At 43.1% G+C, this 16,245-nt stretch overlaps 1 non-coding gene across 1 annotated transcript; it reads right to left on the bottom strand.

The window, feature by feature from the left end:
- Window positions 1-684: 684 nt before the first annotated feature.
- Window positions 685-776, bottom strand: trnar-ucu (transfer RNA arginine (anticodon UCU)). The gene is given in 2 exon segments: window positions 685-720; window positions 740-776. It is a non-coding gene; the product is annotated as a tRNA-Arg (tRNA).
- Between the last annotated feature and the right edge of the window lie 15,469 nt (window positions 777-16,245).

Genomic DNA, 16,245 nt, shown 5'->3' with positions numbered 1-16,245 from the left:
ACAGTGAAGATTGAATAATTTTCTGCAAGGGCAAATTAAATTCAGTTTAATTAGTAAAGTCGCAAGAATCCAGAGTCAGATTCAAAATGTCAGAAATTCACGTTCATTACCTTGGCCAGAATTCCAGCCCAGCAAAGGGGAAATCTGCCCCTGAATCCCCAGCATCCATGCAATTGCTTGCTTCATGTGTCCACCTGGAAACGTATGTGAAGGAACATTCAGCCTAAAGCAGAACTTGTGAGAATCCTCCACTGTCTGATCTAAAGCTGAAACAAGAGCTGTCTATTCCAGGTGGGAGGGAAGCGAGGTGGAGGTGAAACGAAAATATTACTTGGCGTTTAATTCATAATGTCCTCATTGTGATTATTTTAAAAACTGGGCCAGAAATGGCACAAACACAAAGGAGCAGAAGGAGGCCATTCTTAACACCGATCCTGCCCCGCCACGTAATTAAATATCATCATGGCTGACACAACAATTTTATGTCTTTTTCCAGCCCATCCACACCATCGTGTTGCCTACTAGCTAACAGGCATTTATCGATCTCTACCATAATTAGACATCGATAATGTAAATCTGTGAGAAGAAAATGTGCCGTTTCGAGGCAGTTGGGTTTATGCATGAATATTACTGGTTTTGCAGCTGAGTCTGGTCTGACCACTTGGCAAAACATAAATTAAAACTCGACTCTGATGGGATTCGAACCCACAGCCTTTGAATAGCCAGCTGAACATTGATGCAGAAGTCCAACGCGCTTTCCATTGCGCCACAGAACCGCGCCAGCAATCTGCTTTAAGCACACAAGTTTGCCTTTGACACATTGCGTTCAGGACACCCATTTTGCGCCTGTCTGTCCTCGTCACACTTTCTGGTACCTGGTCCTTATCCACTTGTGCTTTGGCTCATCGAGTGTTCGGCTACAGACTGCTGAAACGTTCTCATGACACTTACATTTGCCACATGTTCAGATAATGATTTCCAGATAATCAATACTCTATAGGTGAAAGTATTCTTGAGAAGCCTCCTCCTTGTCCCTTGTCTTTCAGTTATCTCACTCTGTTCCTTCCCAATACAGGCCTATCCCTGTCACACATCTCTATCCTCTTCATCAAGTGAGCACGTTAATCGGTTTCTCATTCAGCCTTCTTTGCGCTTAGATAAACATCCCCAGCCTAGCTCACGTACCTTCACAATGGGAGTGGTCAAGCCCTTGCCATTCTTTTCATCTCCTGTGAAATTCTCCTCCAGCAATCAGACGCTTCCAGTATCTGGCGATTACAATAGAAAAAAAAAGTTCTCAGAATAAAAGCCAAAAGGTCTGAACAAAATCAGCAGTTCTTGGCCATCTCTGATGAGAAAGGAAAGTTAACTCTTCGAGTCCAATGATCCGTCTTCGGAACTGATGGGAAGGGCGGATGGGTGAAGAATGTGTAAGAGGGCGGACGGTTTCTAAAATGATTGAACTCGATGTTGGGTCCTAATGTTTGCATGGTCTGTCGGTAGAAAATGAGTTGCGTGTCTTCCAGCTTGTGTTGTGTCGTGAAGGAGCACTGCAGCAGACCAGAGATTGAAATGATGGTCTGGGAACACAGTGTCTCGATTAGAGTGGTGCTGGAAAAGCACAGCAGTTCAGGCAACATCTGAGGAGCAGTAAAATCGACGTTTCGGGCAACAGCCCTTCATCAGGGATACAGGCAGAGAGCCAGAAGGGTGGGAACACATTGTAATGTTGAAGTACAGGAGACTGGAAGATCGGGATAGTTTTTTGTTGATTCTGGACAGAACGTAAGTGATCTCAGCTTTGTCACCGATTCTGTTTTCCTCTCTCCATTGGAGGGAGGACACCTTCTGAGCAGGAAATACAGTTGCCTCGATTAAATGAAGTGTAGACAAATCTCTGGAAGATGTGACGAGAAGCTTCACAGTAAGGAGAGATATCGGAAACCAGCAGGAAATGTAACTTACAACATAGAACTTTACAATGCAGTACAGGCACTTCGGCCCTGGCTGTTGCCGTGACCTGTAAAATAATGTGATGTCCATTGTAATGGAAAATTAACATTTATCTTGAAACCAATAAAAGCACAGGGAAACAAATAATTACGTACCTTACTTTGCAGAGGCAAGTGTTGCAGACAGACTGAAAAAAAATGTTAAGTTAAGCCGAAATAATAGCAGACTTACAAGGCCAGTAAACGACCATATCAACAGTCAAGGAATGAGAAAAAAACCCTCCGTATCTGGAAAGTAACTCGAATGTTTCAGGCCCCTGAACTTGAGGTGTTGATAAGAAGAAGCGAATTCTAGGATCAAGGGAAACTGTATTATTTGTGGAAGGTGAGCTATTTACCTTTTTGGGAGATACATGAGCAACATGTTCAGCCCTTAAATCAAGGCAGTTGAGAGAGTCGACGTCGTGGGTGCATCAGGAGTCGTGTTACGAAAGAGCTTAACCGCACCCCTATTGTGTGGAACCAGTAATGGTGAAACATTCCAATTCTCATTACTATTGTCGGAAATCTGTCCTTTAAATCAGATGGCTCGCGATCATAGGCTTGCAGGTAATACGAAAAGAAGGTTTACCAGCGCAAGCTGTAAATTACGACTCACCACCCCGATGCATGTCTATGAGTGGCGATTAAGCCAGAAAACCATAGGTTCAGTAAGCGATTCGCGAGCCCAGCAATCAAGTAACCTTGTTAATTCCATTAACACAGATTTTCTTGCTGGGGATATGCTGCACTGCACAGCACACATACACCGTGATGGCCCTTACAAATCATATGAGAAGGATTGTTTGAGGAGATTGGTTAAACCAGTTCAGTTAGTATTGTGCGAAGTTTATTGGAATGATCACAGATGTGCAGTCAGTGTAAACCTATCCAAAGTATCTTTTGATGTGGAAGGCACCATTCCTCACGTACCATTGGCGAAGGTATCCAGCAAGAGGTGGCAGGATTTGAGACAATGGGTACTGCAGGCACAAAAAAAACGAAAGGTTGTGTCTTCAGCGACGATGTGCGTATCTGATTCCATGCAGATATAAGGACAGATATGAAGAAACCAAATTGGCTAACTCAGGCAGACAAAGCAGTCCAGGTAACCCCCTCCAAGAGGGTAGCCTGTCAATTAGCTCTGGAAGATGTCTCGGACCCAAGATTAAGAAGGGTCCCTACTGAGTGCAGGTCAAAAGGCAAACGTGATGTGGGGTTCATACGAAGCTGTGAACCCACAAGAATAGCCCCGAAGTCTGAGTATGTCCATGCAGAACACAAAACTCGTTAAAACCCGAGGCTGTCAAAGGATACTACATTGAATCCCTCCTGAAGGCTTGAGTGATAATTCCCTGTGGATAATCATCGGCGAGAGCCCCCATTTTTCTGGTCAAAAAGGCAAACATTCCAGGTGAATCAGGGAAACGGAGCTTTGTTCCAGACATGCTGGTAGTGAATTATGCTGTTGTTCAGTCCGCCCCAAATGTTCCTAATCCTTGTACTATATTAGCTCAAATTCCACCTGACAGTAAGTGGTTCAATGCTATGGATTTAGCAAATGTCTTCTTTAGTGTACCGGTACACCCAGAAAGTCACTTCTGGTTCACTTTTCCACTCAAAGGCAAATCATGTACATTCAAGCAACTTTGTCAAGATTACTGTGAGTCCCCCACCATAATTAATAGGGCTCGATGCTGGAGTCTGGAGATTCTTGTTTTAACCCAGGGGTCAGCGATTCTGCAGTATGTACACGAATGCTTAACAGCAGCACCAACAGAGGAACAATGTGAGAAAGATACGCTTGCGTTGCTCTGCCATCTAGCCAGGAATGGGCACAAAGCTATTTTCGCAAAATTACAATTTTTGAAACAACAGGGGAAGTTCTTAGGTCACTTCTTTCTGAACAATGGAAGGCCATTGGTCAAACAAAGTTCAAGCAATCCAGCAATTTCCAAAGCCTCAGACGAAGAAACAATTGCTATTCTTTTTGGTCATGCGCTCCTACTGTAGAATGTTTATCCCACATTACACAACCCTTGAGGCCCCGCTAAATGAAATTTTCAATGGCTAAGATTTGCAGAACCAGAGACCGTAGCAGTTGAATTGAAAATGGCGCTCCAAACCACACCTAAACTGGGGATTCCGATCCAAACAAGCCTTTTATACAAACGGTAGATGAATGACATCTGTGCTGATGCAGGATAATGTGGGAAAATTGATGCAGGTAGCTTACATTTTGCTTAAACTTAGACCCCGTAGCGGCAGGATTGCCGATATGCCTGCGAGTCATGGCTGCAGCTGAAATGGTTTGTTGTAGCGTCCAGGGGCACAGTCGGCTTTGGAGAATTAACCCTACTGTTCCCACATGCATCCTTACTATTTTCCGAGCAAAACACAGCACACATGTCGGCTCAGAAACAATACTGTGCTATTGGAGATGCCTAACATGACAATAACGAGATGTAACGTCCGTAATGCTGCTAGCCTTATCGCCGCAACAGGAGACGGAGACCCACATGAATGTGTCGCTGTAACTAATAAAATTTGCAACCCAGACCAGACGTGTATGATTCACAAAATCAGAATCAGGATATGGCTTTTTTTGTGAAAAGGTCAGCATTCAGGAGCAAACGGACAGGCCAGACTTGTGTTTGGTATACTGTAGTAACTACCCATGAGGTAGTCAAAGCAGAATCACTCCATTGTCATCTGTCAGCTCAAGCAGCAGAGCTGATTGCCTTGACTGAGACGTAAATTGGCTGAGTGAAGGATAGTGAATATTTATGCCGATAGCAAATATGCATACGGGGTTGTACATAATTGTGGAAGTCTATGGAAACACAGGGGCTTCTTGACCTACTCTGGAAAGCCCAAAATACACCGTGGCATGACTTCTGAGCTTCTGGAAGCGGTCCTACCGCCTAAATCATTCGCTGTCTGTAAATGTGAAGCCCACACAAAAAAGTACGATTCCCGTTCTCAAGGCAATGCGAATACAAACTCAGCGGGAAGGACGGCAGCCCAGAAGCCGCCAAGTGATCAGTTAACATGTGTATGTCAAATATTTGTAATCCAAAGCAGACTTATGGGAGGTCGAGTTGCAGGCCACGCCGAAGGGCAAGCGTGAATGGACAATGGCAGGGTGCAGAATGAGGGAATGGATGTGGTGTGGCCCCATTGGAAAACCCTGTTTACTGTGATCATTATCCCCATTCCATGCCAATTAACACACAGTGAGGACCATGTGTCAAAACGGGGGGATATAGCGAATAAAGTGGAATGATTTTATCTTGATATGTAATTTGGTTTCCGTGGTCGAATCTGTAACTCCTCTTCTGTCATGGTGCAAAATAATTTTCCAAGGATCATCTTAGTCAGTCCGGGACTGAGGTTTAGAAAAGAACAAATATTTCTGATTTTTTTGGAGCTTGCTGTGTTTACATTCTCCCCGCCTCACTCGATATAGAAGGACTTATAAACTCCATTCCTGTCAGTCCAGGTGAGACACTTTGTGAATCGGGTAGATTCATTGGCAAAGAAAAGATATTTATCCCCATGAAGCTTCCTTTCATCCTCTGTCTGCCCATTCATTCAATTTGATCACTGCTGTTCTGAAAAATTTCACCTCTGCTCTCCTGTTGTTCTTCTGTAATTCGAGAGAATCTCGAAACGAATCCCAACATCATATCAATTTTCGGTTGTTTATGTTACATCAATGATCAGACCAGAACAAGCTAGCAGGAAATTGAATAACACAAAAAAAGATTTCAAAAATTCCTTCCAGAAAATTAACCGACTGCAGAGTCAGAAATTGAGAAATGTCAGAGTGCACTGATATTTCGCCCATTTCACAATGCACAGATACTCCTAGAAGAGTTCAGTCTTTGCAAAATGTTTATTTATAATTGTGACAATTCCCTGGGGCAGATCCTCCCTCAATGCACAAAAATGTATGCTGCCAAAAACTATTTCAGTTCAGATTAAAATCGCTCAGATTAAAATTGCTTTCCATCAATCCAAAGTTTCCTGCGCCATGTCAATTGAAGTGTATCCAGATGAGGTTAGAACTCCCAGCCTCTTCTCCCACAGCTCCCTATTCCATGTCAGCAGAAGTTGCTCCGGTCTAGTTTGGAGCTCCCAGCCTGGGCGTTTCACGCGCCTCTCTGCCTTCATAAAGGACTGCATGCTCACGGACTTGATCACTGGCAGAAAGAGTAGAGATTCACGCGTTCATTCCACTCTCAATTTCCGATCGGATCTTCGCCACTGCGTCACTAAATTTCTCTGATTCCAGACCTGGAAACCGGTGTGATTGAAGTGTGCAAGCGTAGTTACTACCTTGTCTCGAGGCACTGGTAAAGTAACGATGTGAAACATCGTTGTTATTGAAACTTACATTTCAACAATTTGTGTGCTACGCCTGTACATTTCATCTTTTCTTGAAATCTATCGAACTCAGTCTTCAACATTCTCAATGATGGAATCTCCAAAGCCACTGAGGACATCGAAGATGACGATACAACCCAATCTCAGTAGGTTATCTTCTTGTGCATGTGGTGTTGTTCCTCGCCAATCTCAGCCATTGCATTTATTTCATTTACGGTTGGTTATTTTTTCATCTGATCGTATAGTGGCTCGTCCTCTGCAGTGTGGCCGCAGCAACGTCCATTCAAATCCGAGTATCAGTAATGCGCAATTGTTCCGTGTTACTCCACAAAACCCTTCCAAAACAAACGCAGAAAGGAAACAATCAATTTTCAAAGTTAAAATGCTCTTGAAGGTGATGATTTTTTTTCTTCAAACTTTATCTGCACCCAATCTCGGCGAAGTTTCTCCCTTTCACAAGCACTATTCTTCCTTTCCCTCCCTCCTCCCATGTCACTGGGACATTGCACAAACTAACGTTCACTTTCACATTGACACCGTTAAGTTAGTGCTGCAGCTGTCACTCTTGTTAGGTGAACGTGCCCCAATACCACCATGAGGAGCTTTAAACCCACTTACTGCAATCAGATAATGTGGTTGGGTTATCAATCCTCACGTAAAGTGTTGATTTGCATGGACCAGAGTTCATTGGGGCACCTGTTCATGAAGAGGACACAGAACGGTATCGAGGAAAAGAGACTTTATTGGAAAAGACCAATGTTTCTGAATTCCCCACATTTATTTCAAGTGTTTATTCGTCTCTCGCTGGGGTGTTATGTACAATTCTGCAATTCACATAAAATAAGCGAAATGACAGCTGTGGAAACGGTGCAGAAGTGATTTGCCAATATATTGTCTGGATTGAAGAACTTCAGCTATGAAAGAGTTTAGACAGACTGGCCTTGCTTTTGTGAGAGCAGGAGAGATTGAGAGGAAACAGTATTGAGATGTAGGAAATAATGAGGGGAATGGATTGGGTACACTTAATGAAAAATTTGTCGATGATGAATGGATCAATCAATCATAGATTTAAAACAAGATTCATAAATGTCCGAGTAGCTCTACATAAACAAAATTTATCAGCTAGCGAGTGGTTGGAATCTGGACATCACTGTCTGTATATGTCAGAGCGGCAGAAATTCTAATAACCTTCAGAGATACTTAACTGTGAATTTGTAATGCTTGAGACATACAATGTTAAATGATGGAAAATGGGATGAGGATAATCAAGCAGGTGTCATTGACAAGAGCATGCACAAGTAGCTTGCAGGCTCAGTTAGCTCTGACATCCACTGTGTGGCGTTTGGTAACCTCAGTTGTCACGTGAGAGGCCAGGGTTCATTTTCTGGCTGGGGCATCTCTGACCGTTTCAGGGTTTCAAGGTTTGTGTAAAGATCTTCAGTTCCGGTGAAGGGTGTAGATGGTGTGGGGATATTCGGTGGTTTTGGGAAGTTGGTTTGCGGCCGTTTCCTCCCCTCTCTCTGTGATATCCTCAAGGCAGATTAAACTCGTGTGAAGCGCTGCTGTCCTGCAGCGTTTCGAATTACTTTGATTTATTTCCCACTGCTTTAATTTGCTGGGTCTTGTCGTTCTTTGCATGTCCCAGTATGTTGGGTCCAGATCAACATGTTTTTTGATGGAGTCATTGGATGAGTCTCGTTATTCTAGAAATTCTCTGGCCGCCCTCTGTTTAGCTGGCACTAATATTTTTGTGTTGTCCCAATCGAATTTGTTGTCCTCGTCATCGCTGTGCATTGCTACTCGGAACAGTCAGTGGTGTTGTTTAGTGGATCCTCCAGAAATATTTTGCAACAGCAGATATTCCCGCAGATTCATTGTCAAAACCAACGCCAGGAGGACATGCCATTACCCAACAAATGAAGCTCTCTACATTATAGGTAAAAGTATGTCTCAGCATTTACACCCAGACTCCTCTGGCCACTAGGATGTATGAGACAGCATAAACCAAAAGACACATTTGACAACAACTCACCAAAATTAGACCAAATACCCATCAAACGCAGGACAAATTTGGGCAAACAATGTTGCATGTATTGACAGCAGGAATCATTATAAAGGACAGACAACTCACGATACGCATTCTTTAAGATCAACTTGACACAAAACACCACTGCCAGGTGTCCGCAGTAGGTTGACTCATGGCACTGAGTGTCGCTGATTCCGTGGCTGGAAGCTTGGAATGTTTGACAGTCTGCAGCAATGGAGAATGTGTTGCTGGAAAGGTAGAGCAGATTAGGCAGCATCCAAGAAGCAGGAGAATGGATGTTTCTGACATGAATACTTCATCAGGCATTCAGCCAAATCGTCGATTCTGCTACTCCTCGGATGCTGCCTGACTTTCTGTGCTTTCCAGCACCATACTCTCGACTCTGATCTCCAGGATCTACAGTTGTCACTTTCTCCTCCGTCTGCACCATTAGTTCGCTCCTTGTGTGAGGGAACTGTTGATATCACCAATGTAAAATTCGTTTGCTGATTAAGAAATACAACCAGCTCCGCAGCACAAAAGGGTGTCCCTGTTGTTTTGAGTTTCCTGGCTGTACAATATATGCTTCTGTGATCGCACAGTTGGCAGTACTGTGGGGAGCGTCTTCAGTTATCTGCATTTAAATCCTAGATGCTATTGATGCTGTTTGATTTGTTCTTGATTTGTGCAACAGTAACACAGTGACAGATCAATTAATATTGCAAGTAAATATCGAGGTTTCTGTGACATTTGATCAGAGATTACCGAGATTCAGGAGAAATGAATGTTGATTCTTTCTGGTCGTGATGACGAACAACCAGAGAAATAAGTCACCAGGGGGTATAGCTTACAAGGGCACTCACAGTAGCCAAAATGCGAAATAAAACGTACAAAATGACGAAGACAAATGAAGGATGAGAGTAATCGTGGGTAATCTGACTTCCACTCCCCAGCTCCCCTATTTCCCACACCCAACCCTATTGTAAACAAATGTTAGAGAACCATAAACATCAATGTCGTCCATTGGAACGATCCGAGTCTTTTCTAAATTTTCGATTCGGCTATTACTTTCAGTTACTTTTTTTCTTTCCTGGGAAACCATCTTTCATTGTTAGCAATCGGAAAGGAAGTCATCCTTTTTGTCAGGGAAATAATATGATACTAAACTTTGTTTGTGCCATAAGATTCCTCTGTGTCACACGTTTCTTCAACTTGCTCTCGATTTTAATAGTACTCTGTCTTTTGACGCTTCTGACCAACGTGCATGTCCTCATAATCCGAACATGTAACTGCATCTGACAAGTTTTTCCCCACTAACCCAATCTATCTATATGCCTATGCATATTGCCACGATCTCATCATAACATGCTCTCCCACGCGTGTGTATTGTCAGCAAATTTGGACACATTTCACTCTGCCACTTGCTCAATGTTATTAACAGAGAGATAATTGAAGCCTTGAATATGACCAGTCTTGAAAGGCCTCTGCTGTAAATGCTTCTACATACTTGCTACTCTCTGAATGTGAGAACATCCTCTTCATTTATTTCATAACTCTGTAACCCCTTCCCCTGAGATTGGGATCTCCGGTCCTTCACTATTCTGGATATAACGTAGAGCAGAACAAACTTTTAAAGTAAAACATACTCTCACTGCTGTCTCCAGTGCCAGTTCTGAGTTTTCTTTTTTGACCTCTGTTTGAACAAACTGTCCTGATTCGCACATTATTATTGACAATGACACATCTGCTTCACAGGAGCTTCAGTGCCTGTGATTGGAGTGGAGCTGAAAGGCGCGATAAACGTGTATCTTTTTTCACTCGACCATTGCCATATTATTAATCTCTCTGCTCATGAAAATGGATCCTTCATATCCATTCTATCTCTCATCAATACCGAGCATGTTTCCCTCACAGTTGATTTTAAATGTTTTCTTGTTGGATGAGTTATCTCTGCATCTCCAGAAACACCGTCTCAACAACTCGATATGTTCAGAGGCTGCTCATTTCTTGACATACAGGAAACTTGCGTTCGGAACCAGAAACGGACCTGACTCAAAACGTTATCTCTGTCTCTCTATCAACAGATGATAAAAAAAACGCATGGGATATATGTAGGTTTCACTGAGTCTATTTGAAACAAGTTATGTTTTTCCATTAAACGTTTTCACTCCTCGTCCTCTGGTCTATTGCCCTGATCAGAGGCAGCAGTTCCTTCTGACCATTAACCCGCCCATCCTCAGTTCTTTCTCCCACATCATTATAAACGTCCCCAATGAATCTCCCATTAATCTTCTTTGCTCCAAACAAAACATTCCCTGAGTCGTGAATCTCTCCACAAAAGAAGGTTTATTTATCTCTGGGAATAGTGCAAAGCAGAGAATTGTCAAAAGATTCTGGGGAAATGGTGCCAATTCTCATGTGGGAAAACTGTCAACAAGCAAAACAGAAATCCCAGCCTCGAGCTTTGTGAATCTTTCGAAATTCCTTTGGACGCGGATTCAGTGGAAACTGAAGGGTGAACTGGCCGACAGGGCAGAGACAGTTCAGAAATCTTTACTTTCTTTCGGAGGCCAGTACTTTGACTCTGATGTACTCCAGACATGAACTGATCAGTGATATTGAAGGGTTCTCGTCTCAGCTCCAGGGCAATTAGAAAACGCGGGAACAGATAGGACACTGAATGGCTGGAAGTGAGATGATCCCTGTAGGAGGATAACTGATTTCCGGTGTCGTGTACTTGAAGAGTACTTGTACTCTGCTTTCTTGTTTGAAATTCAAATCGCAGGATAAGGTGAAATGCAGATAACTCAGGTAAGGAACGTTAGTAATCTGCAACCAACCCCCTGTTAGGATGGAAAAGGCTGAAGACTCCAAAGCAGGTTAGACCCATTTAGTTGTACACTTCCATTACTGAATATGTTTGCACCTCTGAAAAATGTGACGCCAAATGAGATAAGAACAGTTCAGGGGAATGGAGCAGACTTAGTGGGCCAAAGGTCATTTTTGTGCTAGACACTTCCATGGCCAACTGCAAGGTGGACAGTTTGTGAAGTAAAACGTTACACATGAGAAGCGTGTTGGACTATTTCAGCTCAGTATCCACTTCATATCACGGCTCACTGCAATGATGCACATTTTCTGCGAAGTGCCTTGTATTCCACTTACAGCTGCCTTTCTCCGGAGAAACTTGTAGACATAAAGCACATGGAGTGGGGAGAATCCTGACGACTCTATCACTCTCGGGGAGTGTGCCTGTGTGACTGCCTCTGTATGTGAACATGAGAATAAGTTCCCCAAAGGGGTTTCAACATTATGACCAGGTCAACCATCAGTACCATTGTTATATCATTTAAGATCACAGAGAGAATCTCATTGCTGCAAACCGGGACGAGAATTGATGGATGCCTGATATCGTGCGCTTCACGATGGACGAATGGCCCTTCTCCACTCCTCTCCCACACGCTTCCAGGCCAGAGAGAAACTGACCTGACGAGAAAATCGCTTCACAACCTTCTACTACCAATTTTGCAACCTTACTTCTATCTTGCCACCTAAATCATTTATTTAAATGTAAAAGAATGAATATGTGCTCAGCCAATGGGACACATTTGGATACAGTCCTCCAGTCTGAAAACTACCCTGCACCACCATTCTCAGCATCCTGCTATTGAAATAATTATATATGTAATTGGAATCCTTACATTTAACTCTATGTGATCTAACTTTATGAATTAGTCAACCATGTGGAACCGTGAAAAAGCTTTTATAAAAGCCCAAGTGAGCAAACTCTACCACTTTGTCCTCATTGATCTTCTTGGTTACACCCTCAAAAAACTCAATCAATTTTGTGCAAACCCATGCTGATTATCCCGATTCATTCCTTGTATCTAAACATTCATATAAATCCTATCGTTTAGAATTGCACCAAACAACTTACCCACGACCATAACCAGACTCAAACGTCTATCACTCCCAACCTTCTCCATGAACTCCTTTATAAATAAAAGCACATTAGCCATCCCCGGTCATTCGGCGCCCCATTCGTCGTAATAGATGATAAGAATATTTCTACGAAAGGCCCAAAGGTTTCATTCCCTAACTTCCCACAAGTTTGCAGTATACAGGAGATCAGATCCCAGAGAAATATCCAACTTTATATTTTGCAGGTCGTCCAGCCCTTTCGCTTTTCAACGTGAACTACTTTCAAAACATCAATATTTACTTGCACCAGTTATTTCGTTCTCCATGGTGTAAACTGACGCGAACTGAACATATATCTCTCTCAATCTGCTGAGGTTCAAGACAAAGGTGAGCACTTTCATTTTAAAGAAGTCCTATTTGCTCTCAAATTCTTAATTACTTGTATAAAATCTTTAGACAATACTTAACTTTATGTTCTGATGACATCTCATATCCTCGATTCACCTTTATGATGTCCTCCTTAAGAATGCACCTCCACTCCTTATATCGTTCAAGAGATTCACTTGAAACCATGTGTTTATATGGAAGCTGTCACCTCCGTTATAAAATTATTATGACAAGGCCTAAATCCCTGTGATCCACGTTGTTCTAATGGAATACCTAAAATGTGGAAACAGGCCATTCGGTCCAAGAAGCCCCCACTAATCCGGCGAAGGGAAACACACACAAACTCACATCTCCACACGATTCCTGTAACTCTGCATTTCCCATGACCAAAGAACGTCAGCCACACATCTTTAGTCTGGGGAGGAATGTGCAAACTCCAAAGACAGAGTCGTCCAAAGTAGATATTGAACCAACATCGCTGATGCCGCAAGACATTAGTACTCACCACTGAGTTAGCCATTATAAACCTCCTATCCACCACTCAAAATATGTCATCACTTTGATATGGGGCCTAGACCTGTTCTTAATGTTCCAAATGCATCTGTCCAGCGCATCCTATTGACTGAGGTGTAAATCTCTGCCCGTGCTTTCCTATTCGCTTGAACTGAACGCCTGCATTGCATTTGCCTTCCTAAACACAAACTGAAAGTGTATGTTAAACATAAGAGAAAATTGAGCTTTGAATTCTTTCTGCTTTCAGAAAATTGTCTATGTCTCTACTCTTAACACCAAACATATGACCTCACAATTTTCCACAAAGTATCGCAACTGCAAGTATTTTTTTCAAAGCACTCAGTCCGTTCAAGTCATTCTGCAGCATGTCCGCTTCATAAATAAGATTTGGCCTTCCACCTATCATTGTGTCTTCTTCAAATGGAGCAACAACACCCTGAGTTCCTTGGAATGTATCCTTCATACATAATGTGAATAGCTGTGTTGCCAACACTGACTCCTGCTGAACTCCACTAGTCACGGGCTGCCATCCTAGAGAAGACCTCTTTACCCAACTGTCTGCCTTCTGCCAGTCAGCCAAGCCTCAATCCATGGTCTCTTATTAGCAGTTTGCCGTACTGTACCTTGACATATGCCTGGGGAAATTCAAGCTGGTCACCTCCACATGCTTGACTTCATCGAACTTGCTCATTACCTACTCAAAGCATTCTAATATATTTGTCAGACTTGATTTCTTCCTGAAAACCTGTACTGATGGTTCACGTACTCTGTAATCCCAACCTTCCAATGACCTTTGATACCGTGTTTAACACAAAGCTGATTTATTTGATTGTTACCTATAATATTCCAATTTTGATTTCAGACCTGAATGTGAAGAACAACAACGTTCAATTGCTTTTGAGATATGTAAACACTACGCTGTCTCAGTAGGGTCGATGCGTGAGTGAATTCCTTCCCTCAGTGGGATCCTTTATTCTCTCAGCAGGGTCGATGAGTGACCTAACTGTTCTGCTCACATGGAGCAGGCAAATGCTTGCTGCCAACGGCAAACCAGATGGTGTACTGAGAGTTGAGATGATCGCTTGAACCTATCCCTGAAATAAATACACTTGAAACGTCTCTCACAATACGAAAATAACAATGGGAAATCAGTTCTACAGAGACTAGAGAGCACATCCCTCAGGCTACATATTTGATAGGTCTCTCCACAATGTGATGACGAACTGTCCCCAGGAACGTTTATGATTATTAATGTCCTTATTCAGTGTGAACACGTTGATCACACGGAAGTATTCAGGAACATGTGCAGCACTTCCCGCAGTCATGCCATTTAGAAAGACCTGTGAATATTGCGAGAAAGGTGATGAGACATCCGGTCGCTCGAACTTTACAGCACGGTCTGACAGATTTGGAATTGGAAAGGTCTCTATTCGGGGTGAGCATATGGGTCAGACGTCAGGTCTCTATATATCTTAATGGACTCTTATTAATGTGAGCATATTTCTCAGAGAGGTTTGATAACATTTTCCAAAGTCCGGAGAGAAAAAAGGTTTCTCATTCGTATGAGCGTGGTGTTCGTTTCTCCAATCGCTGGACGTTTTAAAGCATTTTCCGCAGTTCAGACAATGAAATGGTTTCTCATCATTTTGAACGAGCAGGAGTTGCAGCAGGTCAGAGACAGAGTGAATCCCTTCCCACACTCTGAGCAGGTGAATCGTTTGTTCTTGGTATCATTGCGTCCATGGGAATTCAGCTCAGTCAGGGAAATGAATCCCTACATTTCCACAGTGATTCCTCACTATGATTGCAATTCAGGTGTGTAAGTCTGATGACAGGTAAAAACCTGGTCCACACACAAAAATAAGTGAACGACTAATTTCACACCGTAACCAGAGTTTTTTCCTTTCATGTTCGAAATCTGATCAAGTTGTATTTGGGATAAAATGCGCGGCTTCATTAGATTATGGTGGAGAGGTTGATTTATAAATCTTCCCCTTCAAATATTCTAAATTGATGTTATCCAAAAATGAGAGTGTGAAACCGTCTTTCAAAAGACTCTATAATCTGTCCGAAGGTAAGGGATTTTTGACATTCAGAATTTGACCAGAATTTTGTCAGAATCTTTCATGCACACAACTTCCACCACAGAGAACGAGCAGGTCAGCAGGTGGATATGAACGCGATCACCTCCCTGTTCCCTCCAGGTCAAACACTGTCCTGACATGTCTGACATACAGTCCTGTTGGAGCAGACATTTCTTACAATTGAATCATTGCAAAATTTATGCCTCTGACTTCAATCTTAACTCAAAATCCACTGCCTTACCACTGAGTTGGAATTGTGATGCTGTAAAAGCGCAGCAGGGCAGGCAGCAACGAATGAGCAGGACAATCGACGTTTTGGACTCGAGCCTTCATCAGGAAAGAGGCTTGTGAACCGAGGGCGTAGAGAGATAAATGGGAGCGAGTGCGGCTGGGACAAGGGAGCTGAGAGTGTGATAGACTGATGGAGGTGAGGATAATGTTGATAGTTCGTAGCGCAGGCAGGAGCAGATAGGTGGGATGGAAGATGGATAGATAGGATAGTTCATGAGCGCGGTGGAAGCCCTGGACCTGAATGATCTTGGCTGTGTGGGAGGGAGAGTTGACTGTTCAGCCAGGGGTCAGTGGCGTTGTTTGGTACGGGTGTCCTGGAAATGTTTTCCGTAGCTGTCCGTAATTAGGCATCCGATCTCCTCTATGTCGAGGAGACTGCAAAGGAAGCAATTGGTTCAGAAAATCACATGCGTGGCAACGCAGGTAAAACTCTGATGGACATGGAAGGGTCCCTTTAGGCCTTTGACAGAGTTGAGGGCGGATGTGTGGGTGGAAGTTTTGCAAATCCCGTGTTGTAATGAGAAGGTGCTGGGAGGGGAGGGTGATTTGGTGGTAGCGTGCACTTTGTAAGCTAGTGGAAGAGGGAATGATCTTTATAGAAAATGGATTGGGGTGGGGAGGGAAGCACATCTTAATTGTGGGG

Source organism: Chiloscyllium punctatum, chromosome 21 (genome assembly GCF_047496795.1).
Source record: "Chiloscyllium punctatum isolate Juve2018m chromosome 21, sChiPun1.3, whole genome shotgun sequence".
NCBI classification, from domain to species: Eukaryota; Metazoa; Chordata; class Chondrichthyes; order Orectolobiformes; family Hemiscylliidae; genus Chiloscyllium; species Chiloscyllium punctatum.
Note: the sequence above shows the minus strand (reverse complement) of the source record. Positions and strands in the feature narration are given on the sequence as shown.